Genomic DNA, 27301 nt, shown 5'->3' on the forward strand with positions numbered 1-27301 from the left:
GCCAAAACTAGAAGTCAGAAGATGGGGAAGGTGACTGAACTTCCATCCTATGCAGGACCAGAGAAACATTGGACTTTTGGTTTGAATGACTTTGTGGCATAGACTGGATAAGGAAAACCCTTTTAGGGGAAAACTTGAATGTTTATTTTTGGAAAACTACTCCAAAAATATGGACCTTTATTTCATTTGGCCTGTCACGTTGCATAAATGTGTTGAGCAATAAAAACACAATGCAATAACAATACTTTCCTCCCTACCCTACACGCACAAACACACAAAATATGCCTTATAGTTCCTTTGAGGTTAAAGATCTTTGGTAGCTGAATGATGCTAAGCAAGTAACCTGCAGTTACTATACTGTGAAACGAGATTTTCTAATTTTAAAGGCTTAAAGAGATTTCCCTCTCACTAACTAAAATCCCTAATCCTGCAAACATTTATGCATGTGTTTAACTTTACTACCATGAGTAGCCCCATTGAAAACAATGGGACTCCTGATGGTAGTAAGTTAAGCGCTCATGTACATGTTTGCAGGATCAGGGCCCAGATGATTAATTACAGTCCTGAACTGCTTGTTAGCTGAGTAGCAGGAATTCCCAGACTCAACAAGTGAAATTTAGAGCAAGTTACTGTTGAATGTGGTTGATGTTTTGTCCGTCAATTAGGTTATTTCAGAATTGAGGCAGAAAGAGATGTTCGGTCTCCCCAAAAATGCATTACACTGTACATTGAACTATGCAACCACTTCTGAGGTAGAACAGTGTTAACAGTGGTCAGTCATGCTACACAGCAGAATGGGAAGAAGAATACTCTGCCTAAAACTGCCAGGAGAGTTTAGAGCAGCAGAATGTAATTACCTAGATTGGAGTTTAGCCAGGACATTATGAACATTAACACTGAAAATGACACACTAAAGATCAAATTAACACTTCATATAAAATTTGGTATAACAATGCCATTAAATTTATTTTGATACTGTTTAGGATAAAAGGGGACTGAATGACATTATATTATATATAAGTAAAATGTGTGTGAGCACTGAGATATTTGAATGAGTGGTATCACCAAAATGAAGAAATGACTGCCAATGTCTTTCAAAAAATCCCTTGTCAGCTACCTTCCCCTTTATTTCTAAACCTCAACTGCTAGTCCTGCTTCATGCCTCTAGATTGATTTATCTTCTGTATGTTAATTTCCCAGCAGATTCTGGCTGTTCTAGGTAAGGTATTTCCCTTAGAGTTTCAGCTCATTTCCACTTCATTTTGCCTCCCTATATCCCTGTAATTCTAGCTAGAAAATATTGTGGTGTTGGCTAGTGAGTTAGATTGCATTGTCTAGTTGACAAGGTGAAAGCAGTTTTGTCTTAATGCAACAGAATCAAGGAGAATTGATTATACTATTAAAGTATTTAAGGAAACAAATGGTGACATTGACACTGATGGAGCATGTCTCATTACAACTGCTGCCCTTATGCAATGAAGTGCAAGAAAAAAAGCCATTGAAGGAACTGACATTCATATTTTTATCTATGCACTCAGTACACATAACAAGAGAGTGGTAGGGTAGGTATTTACCACTATATTGAAAGCAAACCTTATGACCACAGCTGGAACAGAACTCAGATCCTCCTCCTCCAAAATCACTGTTCCCTTCAACTTGAATTAAAAGAGATACTGTGCTATACAGCTAGGAGTATAAGGCCTATGAAACACTGCAGAACAATTTATGCTTTCATCCTGTAGAAGGCAGTAGCATACACACACAGAGAGAGCTGGATTCATTACAATTCATTGATATTTAAATTCAATATGAAAAAATATTACTTAAAAAAAAATCTGCAGATGGCAATACCATGATTTAATGAAGGAAACATTGATTCTGGTAATGTTTTAAATGAAATTGTTTTCCTTCTCTAATTATCTGTTTTTGTTTGTACTACTGCAGGTCAAGAATTAGTTCTTTTAGCTGTCAAAATAAAAAAAGTTAATATAAATTTTAATGGATCAGCGGGTAGTGATCGATCTATTGGGGATCGATTTATCGCGTCTAGTGTAGACGCGATAAATCGATCCCTGATCACTCTGCCGTCGACTCCGGAACTCCACCACGGCAAGTGGCGGCAGCGGAGTCAACGGGGTAGCAGCAGCCGTCGATCCCGGGCCATGAGGACTGGAGGTAAGTCGAACTAAGGTACGTCGACTTCAGCTACGCTATTCTCGTAGCTGAAGTTGCGTATCTTAGGTCGATCTCCCCCCCTAGTGTAGACCAGGCCTAAGAAACGGGAAAAAAAACCCTCAAAACTCCCATTTGAGTGTGTATTTTGGGCTCCATGATGCAAGTTGCTGAGTGCCTTTTAACTCCCTTCAAAGCCAATTGGAAAGTACAGTGAGGCTTCTACAGGAAAGGAAGCATGTCAATCAAGCCAGGGTGATGAGAAGTGGTCAACTTTTCCTGCCACTGTTAAATGTTCATCTCTGTCATTGGTTTCTACTAAAGATGGGCCAAAACCAGATCCCTGATCTCTGAATTTGGGGATAATTCAGCATCCAAACCCAAATCCAGATCTAAACTTCACGTCTGGCTTTCCCTTAGCCTCTGTAATGCAAAATCCATGTGTGAATAGGTCTGACTTTGAGGGTTTGAAATCTGGATGCGAATTCTGAAGCTGTACCATCACCACTTTAAATCAGTATCGCTTTTGCGAACAGGGGCTGCTAACAGGGAGTTTCACAAGGGAGTTTGGAAAGGGAGTGGGGAAGGGGGCGAGGGTCCCTTGCCGGTTCTATCTGTTTTCCCTTTATTCCCCTTAAAACCTAAACTTCTTGCTTAAAAAACCCTTTCAGCGGACAGGGGGCTGCAGACGGGAGTTTGACAGAGGGAGGCTTACGATGGTTAGAAAGACCCGCAACACCTGTGCCAGCACTGCTTCTGTCTCCTCCACCTACGCCTGTAGCCAGACAGAGCGCCTGAGCATGGATGCTTCTACCCAGATCCTGGTGTGGTTTTGCAGAGACTGTAACTTGCAATTTCCACTTACTGATATCCAGGCTGGGGGGACCATCCAATGTGAAAGGTGCCTGCTGGTGAAATCTCTCAGGCAGCAGGTGGGAGAGCTACAGGAGGAGGTGGCTAGGTTGAGGAGCATCCGAATCCACGAGCAATTCCTGGACAGTGTCCATGTGGAGACAGCTGAGGTAGCTGTCCCAGTACACAGGACTGCTGATACACCACTGGTGGAGGAGGAGATGGCTCAGGGTGGACACTGGCAGCTGGTTACTTCTGGCAGCAGGCAGTGCTCCACCCCTGCTCCGAACCCTCCCGCCATGGTAATAGGTAACCGTTATGCTCTTCTTGATACAGGAAAGAAGGAATCACCCCCTACAGTAAAGGAGGAGAAGCCTCGTACCCCTAAGGCTGGGAGGTCTGCTGCCACCACTGCGAATAGGAAACGTAGGGTAGTGGTGGTCGGAGACTCTCTGCTGAGGGGGACGGAGGCGCCCATCTGTCGCCCTGACATTTCATCTCGGGAGGTATGCTGCCTGCCGGGAGCCCGTATCCGAAATGTTATGGAGGCATTGTCGAGGATTATCCAGCCCTCTGACTACTACCCCATGCTACTCATCCATGTGGGCACAAATGATACTGCGCAGTGTGACACTGAGCGGATCAAGAGTGACTACAGGGCTCTGGGAGTACGGGTGAAGGAGTTTGGAGCGCAGGTGGTATTCTCTTCGATTCTTCCTGTCAAAGGTAGGGGCCCGGGCAGAGACAGATGCATCATGGAGGTGAATGCCTGGCTGCGAAGATGGTGTCGCCAGGAGGTTTCGCTTCCTAGACCACGGGATGCTATTCGAGGAAGGACTGCTAGGCAGAGATGGCGTTCACCTTTCAAGGAGGGGAAAGACCCTATTTGGACACAGACTGGCTAACCTAGTGAGGAGGGCTTTAAACTAGATTCGACGGGGACAGGTGAGCAAAGCCCACAGGTAAGTGGGGAACATGGAGACCTGGGAGATGGGTCAGAAACGAAAGGGAGTGTGGGCTATATTGGCAGAGAGAAAGGAGGGTCAGGACAAAACTGGGAGGAAAGATCAAACCAGTATCTTAGATGCCTATATACAAATGCGAGAAGTATGGGTAATAAGCAGGAAGAACTGGAAGTGCTAATAAATAAATACAACTATGACATTGTTGGCATCACTGAAACTTGGTGGGATAATACACATGATTGGAATGTTGGTGTGGATGGGTACAGCTTGCTCAGGAAGGATAGACAGGGGGAAAAGGGAGGAGGTGTTGCCTTATATATTAAAAATGTACACACTTGGACTGAGGTAGAGATGGACATAGGAGATGGAAGTGTTGAGAGTCTCTGGGTTAGGCTAAAAGGGGTAAAAAACAAGGGTGATGTCATGCTAGGAGTCTACTACAGGCCACCTAACCAGGTGGAAGAGGTGGATGAGGCTTTTTTTAAACAACTAACAAAATCATCCAAAGCCCAAGATTTGGTGGTGATGGGGGACTTGAACTATCCGGATATATGTTGGGAAAATAACACAGCGGGGCACAGACTATCCAACAAATTCTTGGAATGCATTGCAGACAACTTTTTATTTCAGAAGGTTGAAAAAGCTACTAGGGGGGAAGCTGTTCTAGACTTGATTTTAACAAATAGGGAGGAACTCGTTGAGAATTTGAAAGTAGAAGGCAGCTTGGGTGAAAGTGATCATGAAATCATAGAGTTTGAAATTCTAAGGAAGGGTAGAAGGGAGAACAGCAAAATAGAGACAATGGATTTCAGGAAGGCAGATTTTGGTAAGCCCAGAGAGCTGATAGGTAAGGTCCCATGGGAATCAAGACTGAGGGGAAAAACAACTGAGGAGAGTTGGCAGTTTTTCAAAGGGACACTATTAAGGGCCCAAAAGCAAGCTATTCCGCTGGTTAGGAAAGATAGAAAATGTGGCAAAAGACCACCTTGGCTTAACCATGAGATCTTGCATGATCTAAAAAATAAAAAGGAGTCATATAAAAAATGGAAACTAGGACAGATTACAAAGGATGAATATAGGCAAACAACACAAGAATGCAGGGGCAAGATTAGAAAGGCAAAGGCACAAAATGAGCTCAAACTAGCTACGGGAATAAAGGGAAACAAGAAGACTTTTTATCAATACATTAGAAGCAAGAAGAAGACCAAAGACAGGGTAGGCCCACTGCTTAGTGAAGAGGGAGAAACAGTAACAGGAAACTTGGAAATGGCAGAGATGCTTAATGACTTCTTTGTTTCGGTCTTCACCGAGAAGTCTGAAGGAATGCCTAACATAGTGAATGCTAATGGGAAGGGGGTAGGTTTAGCAGATAAAATAAAAAAAGAACAAGTTAAAAATCACTTAGAAAAGTTAGATGCCTGCAAGTCACCAGGGCCTGATGAAATGCATCCTAGAATACTCAAGGAGCTAATAGAGGAGGTATCTGCGCCTCTAGCTATTATCTTTGGAAAATCATGGGAGATGGGAGAGATTCCGGAAGACTGGAAAAGGGCAAATATAGTGCCCATCTATAAAAAGGGAAATAAAAACAACCCAGGAAACTACAGACCAGTTAGCTTAACTTCTGTGCCAGGGAAGATAATGGAGCAAGTAATTAAGGAAACCATCTGCAAACACTTGGAAGGTGGTAAGGTGATAGGGAACAGCCAGCATGGATTTGTAAAGAATAAATCATGTCAAACCAATCTGATAGCTTTCTTTGATAGGATAACGAGTCTTGTGGATAAGGGAGAAGCTGTGGATGTGGAATACCTAGACTTTAGTAAGGCATTTGATACGGTCTCACATGATATTCTTATCGATAAACTAGGCAAATACAATTTAGATGGGGCTACTATAAAGTGGGTGCATAACTGGCTGGATAACCGTACTCAGAGAGTTGTTATTAATAGTTCCCAATCCTGCTGGAAAGGCATAACGAGTGGGGTTCCGCAGGGGTCTGTTTTGGGACCGGCTCTGTTCAATATCTTCATTAATGACTTAGATATTGGCATAGAAAGTACGCTTATTAAGTTTGCGGATGATACCAAACTGGGAGGGATTGCAACTGCTTTGGAGGACGGGGTCGTAATTCAAAATGATCTGGACAAATTGGAGAAGTGGTCTGAGTTAAACAGGATGAAGTTTAACAAAGACAAATACAAAGTGCTCCACTTAGGAAGAAAAAATCAGTTTCACACATACAGAATGGGAAGAGACTGTCTAGGAAGTAGTACGGCAGAAAGGGATCTGGGGTTATAGTGGACCACAAGCTAAATATGAGTCAACAGTGTGATGCTGGTGCAAAAAAAGCAAACATGATTCTGGGATGTATTAACAGGTGTGTTGTGAGCAAGACACGAGAAGTCATTCTTCCGCTCTACTCTGCTCTGGTTAGGCCTCAGCTGGAGTATTGTGTCCAGTTCTGGGCACCGCATTTCAAGAAAGATGTGGAGAAATTGGAAAGGGTCCAGAGAAGAGCAACAAGAATGATTAAAGGTCTTGAGAACATGACCTATGAAGGAAGGCTGAAAGAATTGGGTTTGTTTAGTTTGGAAAAGAGAAGACTGAGAGGGGACGTGATAGCAGTTTTCAGGTATCTAAAAGGGTGTCATAAGGAGGAGGGAGAAAACTTGTTCACCTTAGCCTCTAAGGATAGAACAAGAAGCAATGGGCTTAAACTGCAGCAAGGGAGGTCTAGGTTGGACATTAGGAAAAAGTTCCTAACTGTCAGGGTGGTTAAACACTGGAATAAATTGCCTAGGGGGGTTGTGGAATCTCCATCTCTGGAGATATTTAAGAGTAGGTTAGATAAATGTCTATCAGGGATGGTCTAGACAGTATTTGGTCCTGCCATGCGGGCAGGGGACTGGACTCGATGACCTCTCGAGGTCCCTTCCAGTCCTAGAATCTATGAATCTATGAAAAGCTTCATCAAAACATAAGTAACATGCCTTTTTATGGAACAGAGCTGGGCAAAAACACTGAGAAGGTGCTGCCTGGGTCAACTGACTTGGGCTCCAGGTGCTTGGGCTGCAGGGATGAAAATTGTTGTGTAGAATCAGACATTCGGACTTGGGCTGGAGCCCAAGCTCTGGGACCCTCCTCCCTCACGGGATTGCAGCCCGAGCCTGAACATCTACACTGCAATTTTACAGCCCTACAGCCCAAACTCTGCAAACCTAAGTCAGCTGACCCAGGCCAACCGCGGATTTTTAATTGCTGTGTAGACATACTCTCAGAAGTCACAGCCCATTCACCTCTGAAGAAAGATGGGGAGAAAGGAAGCAGCACCTGGAGATTAAAAGGAAGAAAGGAAGCATGCCAGCGTGGCCTCTCCAAATTACATCTCCCCTTTTCTTGACTAGAGAAAAATAAGTCTAGAAAATAAAATATACCCACCTATTCCAGTGGGGGTTCTAATCAGTCAAGAGTATTGCTTTCTTTTCTGTAACTATCATCTGTCCCATTCCTGCGTCTTACATCTCTCTCATGTCTCCTTTCCCGTCCCTCACTCCTGCTCTCATTTTTCGTTCACTGCATTCCTCTCTTTCTGTGGCTGCTATTTTTTCTTCTACCTCTCTCATTTCCTCTTTGTTCTTCCCCCTATGTGCTTGCACTGAACACATGTCACTCTAGACTGTAGCTTTTAAAGACACAGTGTGTTAGGGGTGGGGTTATAAACTAACAGCAGAATCATAAGTATTCCACCAGTGCTGGCATTTGTTTTGGGGAGACAGGGACCTGGCCACAACCCCACCCAGCCATACCACTTGGGATGCATACTGCTGCACTGTAAGCACCAGGATTCCTTCTGACCCCTGTCCAGGTGCACAAGGACGTGGTGAAGGGATACCTACTTGTGCACTCATACAAGGAAAAGAAAGGGTGAAATACTGGTACCATTGAAATCAATGCCAAAATTGCCATTAACTTCAATGTACCAAGAATTCACTCAAAATCTTTATGCTAGGGAAAATCCTCTTTTGCTTACACTCCATTCCCATATGCTTTTTGCTCCTTTGCTGCATTTTGTGTTCAAGTGCACCCGGGAAGGAGCACAAGAAGCTAGCCTACTCGTATTCCAAGTATGTCTTTAAATCGAACATGCAAAAGCTCACAAGGGAGGAACAACTGAAAGTGATCCTTATGTCCTCAGTGTTTGCCAGAACACAAATGCAGGTTGGTGGACAGAGCCTGACAAAGTTGTTTTTCTTCAGATATTTATACCTCAAAGTTATTCATCCTTTCAAAAGTTTGAAGCTGTTCAACTACGAAGATAGACGAGCAAAAATGATAAAAAGAACCACATGGCAGGACCATAAGGAGTGTAGGTGGAAAGATTAAAATGGAGGCATTTATTGTCTAATGCATATTTCTCACTGCACCTCTCCCCAGACGTACCCTTCCATCACTTCACTCTAATATTTCTGTGCAACTTATCCACATCATTTGTCTTTGTATTTTTCAGTGTATAAATGAAGCCTGCCATTTGCTAATGGACAATAGAATAATACCAGTAATTGCATGCTGACCCATATTTCATATTTTAATGTGTGTCACTCTGCACCTTCATTATTTCTCTGTGTGTGTTTTTACCGTGGAGAAAAGACTGAGCAGAGAAAATATGTGGCATACAATTGTGCACACACACACACACAAACGTAACAGCTGTCTTTTAGATCTTACCCGTTTAAAAAAATTAATCTAGTGTTAATTGGCATGCCTGTCTCTGAGACATGATACAATTACTTAATGAAAATTAAAAACAAAAAAAACACAAAGCAAGGTTTGCACCTTTGTATTCCAATAATCTCTTGACACCGCTTTCTGAGTTCTCATTGCACAATGGATGAGGAAGCACAGCACAAAGGCTGCAGTAAGAAGAGAAAAGCATGGCAGGGGAATAATCCTTCCTTTTAACATCAAGTTTTCTGTTTGATCCAGTGGTTTTCTTCCCTCTCGTTTTCTGACTGTGGGTAGCATGAAAACGTCTGGCTGAAGAAGCGATCGAAGGCTCATAGCTACTATTGTGAGCTAACATCTGTCTTTAGATCTACCAGGAGGGGAGGGAACTCTGGCTCTTCTCTTGGATAGATATGTGGAAATTCACTTCTGGACTAGTCTCAGGCTCATGGTTTCTGCAGGGAATGACTCAACAGAGTAAGTAACAAATCTCATACCACATCTATTAATACAGTCTTCCTCTTCTGAAGACAAAGATCTGAATCTGTCTCCACACAGAACCTCCATACAGGAATGTAAGCTCTAATTACAGCTTCTCTTTCTGGATGAAGTGCACTATTACTTATTATTCTTATTTTAACAACAGATGTTTCTTAAGGCTTGTCTAATCAGCCACACAGTTAATGACCTCTGTGGTGTAGAGTTATAGCACACTATCCTGCCACAAACTAAGAAGCTGCATGGACCCTGCTGCTGCATACTAATAGTTTTGTAGTAAGAACATAAGAACATAAGAATGGCCGTACTGGGTCAGACCAAAGGTCCATCCAGCCCAGTATCCTACCGACAGTGGCCAATGCCAGGTGCCCCAGAGGGAGTGAACCTAACAGGTAATGATCAAGTGATCTCTCTCCTGCCGTCCATCACCACCCTCTCACAAACAGAGGCTAATAGCCATGAATGGACTTAACCTCCATGAATGTATCCAGTTCTCTTTTAAACCCTGTTATAGACCTAGACTTCACAAGCTCCTCAGGCAAGAAGTTCCACAAGTTGACGGTGCGCTGTGTTAAGAAGAACTTCCTTTTATTTGTTTTAAACCTGCTGCCCATTAATTTCATTTGGTGGCCCCTAGTTCTTATATTATGGGAACAAGTAAATAACTTTTCCTTATTCACTTTCTCCACTTCACTCATTATTTTATATACCTCTATCGTATTCCCCCTTAGTCTCCTCTTTTCCAAGCTGAAAAGTCCTAACCTCTTTAATCTCTCCTCATGTGCGACCCGTTCCAAACCCCCAATCATTGTAGTTGCCCTTCTCTGAACCTTTTCTAATGCCAGTATATCTTTTTTGAGATGAAGAGACCACATCTGTATGCAGTATTCAAAATGTGGGCGTACCATGGATTTATATAAGGGCGATAAGATATTCTCCGTCTTATTCTCTATCCCCTTTTTAATGATTCCTAACATCCTGTTTGCTTTTTTGACTTTGATCAACTGCTGTTTGAATGGCAAGTTACTTTGTCACTTTGTCTTTCTGTGCCTGAGTCCCCCATCTGTAAAATGCGGCAAGTAGTTCTTTCCTCCCTCATTGGGGTGTTGTGAGGTTAAAAACCTTAAAGATTGTGAGATACTCAGATACTGCAGTAATGGGGGCCATATAAGTACCTAAGATAGATAGATACAAATCAGCAGCTGCAGATCAGTCTGCCCTCATAAGACTGTATGCTTGTTCTGAGCTGAAGATCTGATGAACTTGTAACCACAAAGAAGCCCCCTAGGATCGGGTGTTGAAAGACTGATCTTGCCATTACCCATGTGAGACTTTGGACGAACTCTGGTAAACTTATTAACTTGAGTGTAGGTCCTTTCATGGTTTTTAAATGTGTTTTCTCTGTAATGCAGAGAATTTTACCTTAAGAATGAAGTAGGTTTACTTAGAAAGAATTGTGTGATAACAGTGTAATTGCTATAGATATAAGTTATCAGTCTCTGAAGAGTAAGCAAGCAAGTCTGTTTAGGCAGACTGTCATTGCTGGGAATTACACAGTGAAGGCAGGGAACTGTCCTGCCCGGAAATAACTGAGTCACAAGGGAGAGAGACGTGGGTCTCCATCCAAGAGAGGCCACAGCTGGAGAGGTGGAAGCCTGAGAGTGGGTGCCCTTGCTGGACCACTGAGAGGAAACACTGTATAGGTGCAGTTGCCCTGCACTGTGACAGTATGTCACATAGAACATTACACACACACAGAGAGAGAGAGAGAGAGAGAGAGAGAGAGAGCACATGAGCCATGTAGAACTGACATATTGAGTAAATCTAACTCTTTCCCTCATGGTGGATATCTGTTAAAAAGGAGCTGGGGAGGAAGGGGGAGCAGAAGGGGAAAAGGAAATGAGACAGAAGTAAAGGGAAAATAAAAAAGATGCTCTCTATGACTTAGCTGTTAGTTTAAGAACTTCTACTACTTTTGGATTACAAAGCCAGTTATCTAACTGCCCATAGTGTAAACAGGGTGTGACACAATGGCCCATTGGCATAAGGTCTCAGTTCTTTGCATATAACTCATCCCAGATCTGACAAACTCACTACATCAAATATACCACCTTCATGGGATTTATGCCTAAAGTGTAGCATGTGAGGTCTCTACCAAAAGCTTGTCACTTATCAATTCTCACAATCATTGAGAGATGTTTGCATGGGTGATATTTAAGAAATAATGTACCTATATTGAAATTATGCCCTTATTCTCTTGGAGCGAAAGTGAGCCGTCAGGAAATGATATGACTTGGTGATAACCCATTCAAGTGAGATGGAGTTTCACCCTCCCTAGCTAGCTGAATATGTAATGCATTGCTCAGTTGTCCACTATTATAACACACAGAGAAGTCAATGGAAAACCCCTAAAGAAACTATAATCAAAACCACTTAAAAGGTAAAAAGGATCATTATAACAGACGGGGATGTCCCTGTGTATGAATAAAGACAAAAGATTGTTTCAGTATAACACAGAGGTGGGAGAGGTCCTCTGAATCCTAGTCCTGAGGAAACCCCTTGTGAAACAGAACATTTGAACTCTGTATTCTGTGAAACCAGCCACCTCTGCAACAGATTGAAATGTGGGGAGGGGTGGCAGGGCTCTAGATTATTAGATAGGAAAGGTAAGTATTCATAAGCATAGGCCCTAATTTGTGTTTTATTATTTTGTTTTGTATTGTAACTATTTGCTTCCATAACACTCTAGTTTCTAGTTGAATCACTATTCTTTTTTAACTAAACCTACTTTTGTTTTATTATCAGTACTTACAAGTGCTGTGTGTTTATACAGGAGCTGTTATTTAAGGTAAAACTTGTAAACTGGGATGCAATGTTCCCTTAGGAGCAGAGGATCAGGGAATTTCTGTGAGTAGCCAGTGCCAGGGACTGGATATCACAGGGTAATACTTTAAGAGGGCTCAAGGATTAGCCTCTGATTAGCCTGAAAGGCCAAGACAGGGCTGGCATAACTTGGAGGAGAGTACTTGAGTGGCTGAATGGCTGGTGGTGATAGGCAGCTGACATCCAGCCCCATGGCAAGTCTCACTCTCGCTACAGACAGTGAGCAACTAGGTGACTCAGTCCTGTGTATCCTGAGAACCAGCAGACAGAGTTTTTCACATCTTTTCATGGTTTGCATTATATCTCAATAGCAAGATTATCTCACAGTCATACATACTTTCTCCCATTTCCGATCCTCTGCACTGCCTCCTCCCCTCTTTGTTCAGTGAGAAGGGAAGAGATCCATATAGTCACAATGTCTCTACAATGACTATAGCAATTGTTTATGCGGAGAATTAAAATTAAGAAAGTATTGAATGTGATGTAGTAGCTGGAGAGGATTCTTATGCTTAAAAATTTTGGCATCCTGGCACAGAACAAAAACAATACCACAAGTAATGAACAGAGAGAAACTGAAACAAACAGCTTGCTCACGTTCAACAGTTTGTTCAAGTCCACAGCCTGGGAATTATTTGTTATATGTATTCAGCAGGGATTTACAAATGACAGAGACATTAACAGAAATTGGGATCAGTTAGCAAGAAGATTGACTTACAGAAAATGGGGTGACATTCACAATGCACATTATTTGCAATGAGTAGTTTGACCAGGTGGACCTATAATTAACTTTATTCCAAGCGTCTGGACTTCCTGGGCCTGAAAAAACTGGATGAAAGCAATAGAAGAATTCTTAATCCAGTGCTTAATTTCCAACCAGGAAGGGGCAAGGAGGAAGCAAGAATAGTTGTTTGTTTAGGGATTACAGACATCTCAGAATCAGTGTGTTTTAAGGAGGAAAGGATGCAGATATGATCAGAGAAGGGGGGTCTTAGAGGGGCTCGACAGTTCTGCTAAAATCCACATTGTTTTTTGTTTTATTCAGATTGATTCACCCATTCCCTAGTTCAGGCACATGCTTTAGCTATCAGAGAGAGCACTCTCTCCTCCCAGTGTTCCTTCAGCACAGCAGGTTGTTGTCCTTAACCCTGAGGAAAATCAACCGAGTTTTGAATCAAAACCCCCCTGGTGGGAAAAGCTTAGCTCTTTTGTCACTGCTCCTCCTACCTAGACAGGCAGACCTTAGTGGTTGGCTGCGAAAGATTGTATCCTGTTCTTCCCTTGCCATACTTCCCATGGTGATTAGCACATCAAAGGAAGATGTCTCGCAGCATGATGGGGAGACCTAGGGGGTGACTCCAAGAACAAGGCGTAAAAGAAAGAGTATATAGATCCACTTACCCAGTGCAGATGGTACACTGGGTTAAAATACTACAATTGCTGAGGAGGCCTTGTGAAATCTGGTTAACATAGAACAGATTGTCATAGGTGCCCAGCCTCTTTTACAAAGGAAAATTGCCAAAGGTAAGAAAGGGCTAGATCCTGCCATCCTTATTCATACTGAATAGTACCTTATGCTGTGAATAGCCTCATTAGTTTTTAATGTGGTTACTTTGCAGAGTATAGTATTACTCAGCATGAGCAAGCTTATCAGAATCTGGCCCAAAGAAAGGCTACACATGATTGAGAGAGGCAGAGAGTTTAATTGAACAAGCTTGAGACAGGAAGATAGGTGCTTCTCAGTTTTAATCACAACTATGAGTGACCTTGGGCAAGCTGCTTAACTCTGTAATTCAGTTTCCGCTTCTGTGAAATGGGACATATAGCAATACAAACTGCAAGTGCTGTCCCCTGGGCATTATAGTTTGCATGTATGTAACATCCTCCATCAGAGCATCATAGCTTTACAGACAGTGACTCAAGCCTTCCAACACATCTATGAAGTATTTTTATCCCCAATTTATGGGTGGAGGTCAAGTGCCTAGAGTCGTGCTTCATAACTGTTATAGAGTAAGGAAAAGAACCCCCATCTCCTGACCCTAATACTCTGCTGTAGAAGCCCCCTCCCCCTGCAAAAAAAAATATAAAAAAATCTTAAAATCTAACACATCCCTGAAGCTTGGGAAAGTCTGGAGCTGAACTCTGCGATTCATCCCCTTAATAAGAATGTATAATGGCAGATCTCTTTACTAAATCTAGCTCTATAGCTTCATTTTATTCCTGACTCCCTCCATATGTATAATTTCTTGCTGAGCCCTTAAATTTTCCATATACCTTGAAGCCACTCACTGTAATGCCTAGCTTTTAGCCAAAGTGAAAGAGAGAAAAAAAAATCTTCTTCAGTGCATATAGGAACAGTATAGTTAGCAATGGTGGCCATCAGAATGGCACAGTCTGTGTGTCTCTCTTCAACAGGCCAAATCAACTCTCTCCAAAATATGTTTCGCCTCTGCACCCAAGTTCCCAAGCATTCATTGAGTTCACATCCCCAGTATTCAGCATTCCTCCCCTAATATCAGGTCAAAGAAACACCAATGTGTCCCCAGGCCAACATATTTTAAGATTGTTTTGTTTACTAAATTAATTTGGTCCTGGTGACAGATGATGGATTTAAAGCCCTGGAATCCAAAATGAAGTTTATTCACAGGACAGGAGCACCAGTAACACAAACCAACCCCAGCTCACCTCCCCATCCTACCAGTGTGCTTCAGTAATGGTTTAGACAGACCTTCCTCTAGTAGTATGAAGGTAGTGTAGATTCCATGGTCCATTCAATCTTTGGCTAAATTTCCACATGACACCAGCCATCAGATAAAGATTTTTAGTGACTACCAACCTGAGGCCAAGGGCTTTGTCTCTTGTTCTCTGTACTTTGAGCCATCTATTTCAGTCAAACCATTCAAATTAATCACCTAGACACACTTTTATAGCGTAGAACTTTGAAGACTGATTAATTTTCATTATAGAATAGATCTTGGATACCAATACAGTTAGGGCTAGATCCTCAAAGGGACTTCGATATCACAAGGCTTAACTTTATAGACTTTCCCATACAATGGACATCACAGCCCAAGTCATGCACCTAGACTCCCTTTACAATACATGGGGAGAGTTAGGTGCCTAAGCCCGGGATTCACAACAAGCATGCTGAGCAGGGAACCACCTACTCTAGCCAAGAGGAAATCCTGAGGAGAGGGGTGTGACCTAACTCTGGTCCCTCTCATCCCTCACTTATCTCACTTAAGTCTGGACCAGAAGGAGGCACATATCTCTACTTCGACTTCACAGTTGGGAACCCTCTCCAGGAGCCTAAGCTGTTTTAGTGGTTAGGGCGCTCACCTGAGAGGTGGATAATGCAAGTTCAAGTTCCTACCTCCGAAGAACTGAACCCAGGTCTTCCACATCACCAGTGAGTGCTCTACCCAGTGGGCTAACGGTCATAAGAGAGTCCTCAACCCATCTTTCCCCACTGGCCATTTTGTGTGGGTTTAGATACTGATGGCACCAGGACTAGCTACATCATTTTTTGTTTCTCACATTCAAGTCCTTCCAAAGTCATCTGGGTAATGAATAATGACCATGCAACTGGCTTGTATGTCCCTGGTGGCTCTTGGGATTTCTGTTTCCCTCACACGGTCAAAAGATGAAGCTGGATCAATAAAACTGGATTCCTCCCACTTCTTCTACCCGAGGCTTTCCCTTCAGCAACTGTTCAAAAGCCTTGATTTGCACTGCAGGCAGCTCTCATGTTCAGCTCCTTCCACAAAGTACCAGAGGAACTCACAACCTCAATACACATTTTAATGCAGTTCATCCAATTGCTACCTGCAGTTTAGCCCAACATTTGGAAACAATTCTTTGCACATATCACACTGAAAATAAAAAGCTGATCCAAGACAGTGCTTTAGTATTTCATATTGTGGGGAAATCAGAAAACTGAGGAATAGGAAAGAACTTTATTTAAAGAGAGAGAGAACTAAATTCATCCCAGATATAATTCCACTGCAGACAAAAAAGTGATTTACACCAGGGATACATGCAGGCCAGAAATCTTAGTTACTGGACTGTATCAGCAAACAGAGTCTTACTACAAGAAAAATTACTCTGACCATAGTAGGGAATAGAAATGAGGTAAATGCCTTTCAAGGCCATTGCCTTCAGCTCTCTGCAATGAACCATTATGTCTGCAGTGTCCCTGCTGGAGTGACTCCCATCACCTGCCTGGATAAACAAAGCCAGGGAAAGGACAAAGTATACTATAAAGAGATTAAGAGATGGAATTAAGAGCCACAGGGGGAAAAAATTGAGAACTCCCAGCTAGACAATCTGAGAGCCAGCAGATCAGACAATAATTCAGGCAAACATGTTGTCCTTTGCTTTAGCTGTGTTAGCATGAAGTGACAAACTTACTTGCTAGCTCGAGCAAGGGTAAAATTCAGATGCATCTTACATGCCAAGAGGGAAGGGTTTCATGGGGAACGGGGAGCGTAGTTTTAAAAGCAGGGGCATGAATACTTGACTTCTCGATTTCTGCCTCAAAAATTGCTCTTCCAAAAGAAAGGAATGTTAAATTCCACATCAGAGCAGGAGGAACCCCACAGGTGAAAGCACCAGCAGAGGCAGCAAATCATGTTTACTGCATTCAGAATACTTTATATTGCCAGTTCATTTTAGGAGGAGGGTTTTTGAGGGGTGAGGGGGGCGTGGAGTGAAAGGTCAAAGTCTGTGCTCAGAGATTAAACTGACAGCAATTGGTGTTCCTTCCCAGCTTTCCCCTTCTTGAATCACAAAGCAATAAAGCTCATATTGCAAAGTAGACAGGATTAGAAGGTGCAAGGGACTGTACAATAAGCAAAGATTTAAAGAACTACACATTTGTAAGATTGGCCAGTCTAGGGGTAAACCATGATAACTGTCTGCAAGTGACTGAAAGGAGTAAATGCCAAGAAGGGAGAAGAGGTGGCTGGCAAGAAAACACATGGAATTCACATTTTAACATTTTTCCTGAGGGAAACGGGAATTCATTTAAAATGGGTTGAGTGGAGGCTGTGCTTCGAGAGGAAATGAAGTCCCAGGCTCATCTGATGAATGGAGGATAGGTCTGATTTCTTAATATAAAAGGCTACCTGCTAGTCCAGGGGCAACGTTCGGCACGCGGCTCGCCAGGGTAAGCACCCTGGTGGGTTGGACCAGTTTTATTTACCTGCTGACGCGGCAGATTCGGCTGATCGCGGCCCCCACTGGCGGGAAGCAGCGCGGGCGAGCGATGTGCTGGCCGCGGCTTCTCGCCGCCCCCATTGGCCCGGGACAGCGAACCGCGGCCAGTGGGGGCCGCGATCGGCCGAACCTGCTGTGTCAGGAGGTAAATAAAACTGGCCCGGCCCGCCAGGGTGCTTACCCTGGCGAGCCGCGTGCCGAATGTTGCCGACCCCTGTGCTAGTCAGTCTCTGGGAAGTTCATGAGCTGAATCTATAAAGGAAAAGCACCCCTCATTCTCAAGACTTAGACAAGGGACAAGAGACACAATTTATGACTATAAACAAGGACGTGGTGTGAACATAAGTTTAAATTCATATGAACATAAAAATCAGAGATAACTGGAAAGCAGAATTTTGTTTGTTTGTTGTGTTTTTATTTTTCATTTAAATTTTGTTTTCATAGTTATGTTCCAATGAGCTCAGCAGTTTTCTAGCTGCTGTTCTTCTTTGAGGCCTAATTCAGTTTTTGTTCTCTGGTTGTGTATATCAGTTAAATAGCTCATTGCTAGTCTAAGACTCTATAAGTACTTTTTAATTTTGGATCTTGTGGGGAGATGTATAATAATGGATGTAATATACAGAAGGGGGGAAATAGAGTTCAAGGGAACCACTTTTGAATCATGTACACTAGTATGAAAAGGGGGAATCAAGGGAGACATACTAAAGTCTTGAAAATTAAATATTTAAAATAAGGTTAACTCGGTGGCAGCAAAACCTTATAATTATTCTACTTTATTGAAAAGATCCATCAAACTATTTTGGCAAACAGCTGATCAGTTAGGGATCAGAGATAATCAGAACACTAAAATTTCTATCAAGTTATACACTTGAAAAATTCATTCATTCACTCACTCACTCACACACAGAGATAAAGGAGGAGGAGCTAGTCTCACTAGGAAAAAGCTAGAAATACAAAAGGTACAGTTTCAAAGAACACTTTACATAGCCACAGGAAAGTGAGGGTGGGGTAGGGAAGAAGACCTTCCAAGTATCCTTGAGAGTGCATCACTTTTGACTAGTACGGAAAGCTGTTTCTATACTCCACATTTTGGCTGTGCCAAATAATTTCATTTGTAAATAAAATGAACAAGCATTTGAAATACCTCCTATTTTCCAGAACTGCAATGACACTCATTATCTGTAGCCCTGTACTGCATTCTGTGGCTAGGCAATTTGCAAGCTCAATGTGGAGTAAGCTAATAACAAACAAGTATGTATAATACCAACATAATAACCAGCTACTTCATAATCTACTGGCAAAATGCAACTATTAAACATAAACCACATTTTAGACAATTCAGTATGCAGCTGACACAGGCCAGCCATGGGTGTTTAATTGCAGTGTAGACATCCCCTAAGCGTTCAGCATCTCTGAAAATCAGGCCACTTTTAGGTGCCTAAATACACATGTGGGTGCCTAGCTTTAGGCAGCCCAGGTTGAAAATTTTAAACTCATTGATTTGGCCAGAGAAAGACAGAGCTAAAAAATAAAATCCGGTTCTCCTTAACTGAGCACGAGATGCTGTGGGGGAAAAGGGCTAATGCTATCCTTGGATGTATAAGGAGGGGAATAGTGAGTAGAAGTAGGGAGAGGATTATACCTCTCTATACAGCATTGTTGAGATCAGTACTGGAATACTAAATCTAGTTCTGGCATCCACTTTATTGGAAAGGGATCAGAAAGCCAAATTAAAAGAAACCAAAACACACACACACACACACATATCAAGGACTCTACAAAATACCCTGCACTGTGAGACTTAAAGAGCTCAATCGGTTTAGTTTATCAAAAAGAAGATTGGGACTTGATTGCACTGTATAAGTACCTTAATGGGGTAAAAATACCAGGCACAAAAGGGCTCTTTAACCTAGTGGAGACAGGCAAACATGAACCAATAGAAGTGATTAAACCTTGAAACAAACAATTGAGGGAAGTGGTGGATTTTCCCTCTCTTGAAATCTTCAAATCAAAATTGGATGCCATTCTGGAAGATACGTTTTAGTCATACACAAGTTATTGGGCTCAACACAGCAGTAACTAGATGACATTTCACGGCCTGTGTTCCACAGGAGGTCAGACTAAATGATCTACTGGTCCCTTCTGGCTTCAAAAATCTATGAAACTATTATGTCAAGACCTGGCCTTTTAACCACAATAAAATGCTTCCTCCCTGGCTTAACTTCATTCTGGAGCTACACTCAATTTGACAAACAGTTCATGATTAGCCATTGTTAGCCATCACAATAGCCCATTATTTCTTCAGAACTGATGCCCTAACACAAATCAGAAAACTATAACTCATTTTGGCAAAGGTTTTGGATCTTTATACACAGCAAGTCATGGTAGCAACCAAATAGAACTGGTAATACTGACAAAACATTGAAAAGAGAAATACAAATAAGAATCTCATTGTCTGACTTTCAAATGTCAAGTAAATGGATCAAAAACTGCAGTGATTATCTTCAAATATGTAATCAATGTTGAATTTTAAGTCCTATTAAAAAAAAAAGGTTTGTCAAACCAAAATGTTTCAATTTGGGTCAGCCTGACCCAAAATAAAATAGTTCATTTCATTTTTTCCTGGTGAAAAGTAAAATAAAAAAAAAAAACTAGCAGTTTTGCAGAGACCGTATTTTTTGTCAAAAGAGCATTTTGATAGAAAATCCATGATCAGCTCTACTTGTGACCAAAATACTGTTGTTATGCTGCATACCACAGCTATTTTGAAATGCAGCTCCAACAGCAAGAATAGAACTCAGATCCTCTGCTTCAACAGCACAGGCCTCTGCCATTTCGGGAGATAAAGGAATATATCCACTAGCTATTACCAACATCGGACACATGAAACACAGTTGAATACTTCTGATTCAGTCTGGCAGAAAGTAGTGCTATGAGCAGGCACACGTGCAATACATGCACAATTATCTCTATACCCTTAAATATACCCATCTAAATACTGAAATACACACCTCACAGCTTTCCTAAGAATCCATAACCTCCTTCCTATCCCCAAATCAAAATAAGTCAGTCATGTCAGTATTTGGGAGTTCAATGGACATTTCACACTATTTTATACTCAACAGCCCATTGACTGTCAGTTTCAGTCTTATCTCTGCACATATATACTATGATGTGTGTGACGGAGTTGGAGGTGCTTTGTAGTAATTTATGAATACCATATGTTGACCTGGTTATTCAAGGTTTAATGTATGAATATGTATCAGTTAAGTTAAATATCAGGCTATAAGGAAAAACAAGCAGGAAAGAAACAGAACAGCTCAAGATAAGGCCACGTTTCTGCAAACATTTGAGGGTTGCTAAGCGACGCTACTAAAGGAAAAGGCCTGCACACACCAGACATCAAAAGGCCAACAGCAGTTTAAAAAGGGACTCTCTCATGGGAGAGGTGTATTTTTTCAGGAGAGTAGTTTTGGGGAACAAGACTGAGACAGGCACTTGGTGGGGTGTGTGAAGAAGTTAGGCCTGCCTAGCTTACCATCAGGGGCTGGTAACCCTTTAAGTAAGATAGACATGAGTGTAGACTGTTTAAAAATCCTTTTCTCTATAAATGTTTGTTTCTGCTGTTAAAAACAAACAATATTTTGGCTTTAGGAAGGCTATCCGATCACTGTATATCAGTGGTTGCACTTCTGAGGGGAAGAGACACAGGTGGCAGAACTCAGTCATTCCTGCTGGATAGGCATGGTTGAGACACAGAGTGCTGTAGCCCAGGGCTTGATCCAAGTGTGGACTAACTGTGGAACTGCACCCCAGGACTGGTAAAGACATAAGGCTTGACACCTCAATGAGTGCACTCAGACACCAGAAAAGGGATATAGGTGCAACTAGTCCTGTCAACCATGACAATCTACTGACTGATATGGTCATTAGTTATATTGCACAGGATTAATTCTTACTGACAATTAACATCCAGTCAACATTAACTCTACATAATGTTATGTCCTGAAGTCAAGTGTCTTAAATTGGTTGTTATTTGTTTTTGAAGTCAACAAGATATTTCACTTTGCATTTCCTTGTGCTTAACTCCAGGCCTTCGGCTATGTAGGATAGATATTATACAGGCACACAGAGTGTGTTGCTTCAAGTTCAGATGACTTGACAAAATAATCAGCCCTTACAGCAAATGGCCTATAAGAACTATGGACATAGGCTGGGGTGGAGGGGGCACACACATCTCTGGCATACTTTGTGATGACAGTTTATGATTACAGTTGAAGTTCATCTTAAGTCCTTGAAAACTCTTATTTCACTATAAACCTCAGGCTTGTCCCTAAAACACAGCCTTCATTAGAAAATGTGGATGGGACAGACATATCTGTCAGATAGAGTTTGTGTTAGATAAAATAAAAAAAGTTTACTTTATAAACAGAAAGATGGGATGGATTGTTATTTAAGAAGTGGAACTCAAACAATTAGTCCATTCTTGGTGAAAAGTAGAGCTGGGTCAGTGCAAAAAAGAAGAAAAAAATCCCCTGCAAAATACCACTGGATTCACTTCAATGATATTTACAACCCTTTTATTCATTGTCAGTTAGCATTTGTGCACTATTTTTTCTCCAAAAAATGCTTGAGGAGAGGAAAAATGTCTCACAAATATTCACATTAATAAGCATTTGTGGGACCATTTGCATGCCACTGCCTTGTAAGATCGTTGCTTTCCCTCCTCTTTATAAGAAATGTCAGTCATACAATTGGGAAGTAGAAACATCACCATGTGATTTAGGTGGCTCAAACAGCAACCAGTTGAAGACATCTTCAGAATAAATAGCTTGAACTTCCCAGAGTTTAAATAAGTCTGTAAAAGTCTTTGTTGAAGCATTTTGAATAATGCGTGGCTTAGTAATATATAAAATCAGAGTCTATTCACAGTTAATTTGGGGGGGGGGGACTAAATTCTCTAACTAAAAAAATTTATGAATAGTTTGCCCAGTTCTAGGTAAGACAAGGGACTTTGAATATTTCAAAATCTAAGATCTCCTATTACATTGGAAAGCCCCAAAAATCAAATCTCATGTAGATATTGGTGAGGAGGAGGAGGAGAAGGAGGAGATCATTTCAAAAGGGTGTCATAGTTTTAGCTACAATAAGTTTTATTTGCCTCAGGCTTTCCTCTCTCTGTTCCCTGAGTTTCTTCTCTCTGGTACAATCAAAATAGGATATGAAGCCAATAGTGACATCTGCAGGAGATGGCACCCAATGTCTTTTCCACCAGCAATCCCTCCCCTATATATAAAAAAATAATTGCTGGGATCTTCACTGCTTATGAATAATATATTGGGTCCCAAACTATGATGCAAGAATCCTTGGTCCACAGGACAATCAAAATGATAGAAAAAATTGTGAGAACTGTCAAGGACTGAGACTTAGGGGGCCAACAAGAGGATTTCTCAAAGTACTCTGCAAACAAAAGATATTGAGAATGACTGTAAGATGTTAATACATTCTAGCAGTGCAGTACCATTTTTGTTGTCATTTATTGGTTTCCCAACATAACTACCCTTTGCTGTGTCTTGGGTGGCATTCACCCCGTGAGCACTAAGTTGTCTATAGCACTTTTGTTAGCCTCTATGCACGCATTTTGAATTTCACCCATGATAAATAAATCTAATTTAGGGACTGTTCAAAGGTTCTATAAGCAGAGTAATAGCGGGGAAGATGTTTTGAGCTCTCACCTAACCAACCAGCCACCACATGTTCTAACATGTAGTGCAGGTTCAACAGAGCCAGAGCACTTCAAATAATTTCCCTTTGCAGGAAGGATGGTCTCGTCGTGAAGGCATAAGACTGGGAGATAGGGGGTATAGGTCCTATTGTCCACTTTGGTTAATCATATCTTGGTTTCTTCCTCTCTATATCACAGGGTGTTCGGAGGCTTAATTCATTTACATTTATAAAGGACTTTTTAGATCTTCAGATATATAGCAGAATTATTATTTCCCATTTTGGCAACTGGCTGGTTTCCAATTAACTCCCTTCTTCTTCTGTGCAAAGTAATCAGATCCCACTGGAACATAGCGTCTCTATGCCTCAAGGCAACTTTCTGTTTTTTTGCATGTCAAGACCACAAGGCTCGCAGCTCTACAATAATTACTGATCTACTTACACATTTGTGCCAAATTACACATCTGAAAAGATCAAAGTGTAAGGCTTGTGTCCCCTACAACAATGCAATCTCTAGACAGTCTTTTCTCTGGTGCTGTGAAAAAGTATTTCACTAGCACCGATGGTAGTAGCAGCACAAGCCAGATTTTGCAATCTGCTAAGGCCACTTTGCACTGCAAAGGGACCTTAAAATGGCTGGACAGGCCAGAAGAACATTCCCCCGGCACAACAAAGTTCTCCAGTGGCATAAATCCGGAGTAGAGGAGGCAGTTGTGCCTCCTCTTATGCCAGGTGTTCCAGGAACCCCAGCATAAAGGCAAGGAGGGGGCAGGTTGGGTGGTCAGGACAGGGAGGGAAATGGGAGGAGGCATGGGGGAATGGAACAGCAACTAATCTTTTTCAGTTGTAAGGTCCCTGAGGGACAACCATATGCTAATGGTGTAAAGCCCAAACATCTTCACTGCAAATTTTATATCCCTACAGCCTGAGCCCAAATCAGCTGACAGGCCAGCTGCGGGTGTTTAATTTCAGTGTAGACATACTTTAAAGTAGCAAATTCTGTAAGGTGCCTCTGTAACGTTCATGGGAGTTCTAAGCATTATCTGCAGAAGAGTATGGAAAATGTGCCATCTATAATATAGTCAGTATGGCCCCTATTAGGGAGAACTGTGTGTGTGCGCCATAGCAACTGCCAGCTGAGCTCTTTAAAGGTGACCTGTGAACCTATTTTATTGTAAATTAAAGAGCTCTAGATATATGTGCTGAATTCCCCATGTAACCAGGGGAATAGGGAATTCAATACATTAACAATATAAAATAGCTTTACAGGCTCTCTCTCTCTCTCTCCCAGCATGTTCTCTGCCAGTGATGTCATACCTACCTTAGAGACTAGATGGCATTTGTATGGAGGAATCAGATAAGATTTTGTACAGGTTGCTAGCACAAATTCCTTGATTCAGATTAGAAACTGGGCAGGGCAATTCAATGTTCACAAACAACAACTCCAACTGACCTTTTCCTCTTTCTGACAGAGGCATCAAGATCTCCCAAGAGAAGGGTTTTGTTGCTGTTTTCTGTTTAAAAAGAATCAAATACCTGTCCACACCATACAACTGTAGGTAATCTATCATGTAGTATATACACTTGTCTGATCTGCATGGATGATCTCACTGTGAGTTCCCAAAGGAAGATAGAAAGTAAACTGGGTTTGGATCATGCTGCAGGCGTTGGCTGTTCAGGAAACTCGTGGTTTGCACCTGCATTATGGAGATGAAACACACTAGAAATGTTTTGGAAAAGCTCAACTGCAGGCCCCATTGACTACAATAGTCTGCCATGAGCTTCATATCACCATTCAAGAGCTTGTCAATTTCTGAGAAGCACTGAGCTTGGTAGCTGCAGCAGATGTCATCAGAATAGATAAAGTTCTGCAAGAGGTCATTGATGTACACATTGAACAGTATTGGTGAAAGAACTGAGCCTTGAGGAAGGATATTGATCTGACACTTTCAAGAGCTACAGCAGTTGCCCATGTGCACTCTAAACCACCTGTTTTGGAGAAAGAGCTCTACTACTTTGACTACCCAATGTGGTGACTGGTTTTCAATGGGAGCCCAGTGACAAGAGTCCTGCTTTGAAGGGCATGGTCAGATGATGGGTATCTAGGATTAATCTCTTTATGTCTGCATATAGACTGAGGACGAATAAGCACCTTTTTTGTCTTGGCAGGGTGTGGTGCCAACCAGGATTGTTGCTGTAATGAAACTTGCAATGCCAGAAATATCAAGCATGTTGAAGAAAAGAATTATTGTCCACCTATTTCTTTTGCATCTGCAGGAGTTAATTCTTGCAAAATGGTCCATTTTTAGTGACATTGTAGTGGAGAATTATCTGAGGTTTCTTTTTGCCTCCTTCTACAACCTAATTGTGATGCATCATCGATTGGCAAGTCAGTAATAATGCTTTCTTTGGAACAATGGAAACCAGGGTGAGAGTGACCTAGCAACCCCGAACACTGATTACAATTTCTCTCTGCTGTGATGTGAATGTACCTCACTGGATATATCTGACATGTTTCATTACATTGTTCCAACATAGGTAAAATTTTCATTGAGTAGATCCTAAGAAAGTTAATACTAATGAAGAAGCTATCTCCAACTACGTATCTTCCAGTCTTATCTACGTATCTCCAGGGCTAAACACAAGCTCCCCATTGTCCAAAGATGAACCTGATGAACAATCAAGGGAAACATGGTCTTCCTTCTCAGAGCAGCTCTCAACATGATCTGGCACAAAGTCAGTATAATCTAATATGCTGTCATCACATGAGAACTCACTTTCAGAGTTTCAAATAATTTGTATAGGGTCAGAAGCAGAATATTGGGCCTGTTTGTTCACCATCTGGAATTCCGCAACACAGAAAACCCCCTCAGAAGAGTGTCCTGAGTTGGCAGTGTTTGGAGCACAATACCTCCAAAGAAAATCCCCTCAAAAAGTGTTAGGCAAAGAGAGCCAGCATCCGTCTACTCTGTTGAGGATACCTAACCAGTCCAGATTGGAAGGAACAAGCCTTACTGGAATACCTTCTACCTTCGGATGAATGTAGGCCGCAAACACTGTCACTGCAATTCATCATCAATTAGCATATGCTACCTATTACAATACAAGATACTCTCACTGGAAGCAAACATGTACATAGAACTGCTACAAATACATGATGTAGCATGTTTGGGGTACATTTCTACCCTACATATTTTTTTAATACAGAAAAATGTTTTGTCTTGCTATTTTTTCCCTGCTGAATTATGTACATGTGCCTAAGAGACAATGTCCAAAACAGCATAGTTGGAGGGCCACTAGTTCATGAGTTATCGCAACATACATGTTCATCGGGTGCAACATTACCCCCTGAATGTGGATGAGTGTTAAATAAAGCACTGAGGCAGAGGCCAATGATTAGGGTGACCAGATGTCCCAATTTTATAGGGACAGTCCCGATTTGGGGGTCTTTTTCTTATATAGGCTCCTATTACCCTCCACCCCCATCCCGATTTTTCACATTATCTGTCTGGTCACCCTACCAATGATTGAGCCAAAAAGCCAGACAGGAAGTTGCCAGACTATGTTCTAGAACATAAGTATAGTACATGGAAGCCAAAGTGGTGATTGCTTTAGAAATGTAGATTATTTAGCATTATCACGTGTGGGCCTATGTTCCACATCCTGTGGATTGCAGTTATTGAAACAAAGTTAAACATAATATCCATCTGCTTTGATATCCTCTAACCAAGAAAACAGAGAGGGGAGTAGGTATGAAGCATCTCTCCCCCTGTCCCTGACTGCCTAAAAATAATAAGCTAACTTCCAGCATGCAGTTTTATTATTGGCATTCGGGTAACACCCATAGGCTCCAATCAGGATCAGGACACCATTATGTTGGCCACTGTACAAATATGGTAAAAGACCGAAGAGCTGCCATGCAGCAGTTCTGTGAATGAAAACACTTCCCCGTGTGTGCACAAAGAAAAGGACTGCTGGTGGGAGCAGAAATCAAAATGAAAGGTAGCAAGAGAAGGAACTGTGTGTGCATGTGTACTGAAAGGGATTGTGTGTGTGTAATTCCAACCTACTGAACTGTTCAGTCCAGCAGATAAACCAGAGGGACTGGGGGACAGGGGGCAGGAACCACTGTGGTTAGTATTCTGAATGCATTAAGAGGAGTTTACTTTGCAAACATATGCTGCTTATTTACTGTCTAATGCAGAGGAATAAGCCAACACTAATGGTTGTTACTAATTAGATTTTTAAAGAGCTCACTGGGAATTTGT

The sequence above is a fragment of the Terrapene carolina genome, unplaced genomic scaffold (genome assembly GCF_002925995.2).
Source record: "Terrapene carolina triunguis isolate 2854851 unplaced genomic scaffold, T_m_triunguis-2.0 Scaffold96, whole genome shotgun sequence".
Lineage (NCBI taxonomy): Eukaryota > Metazoa > Chordata > Testudines > Emydidae > Terrapene > Terrapene triunguis.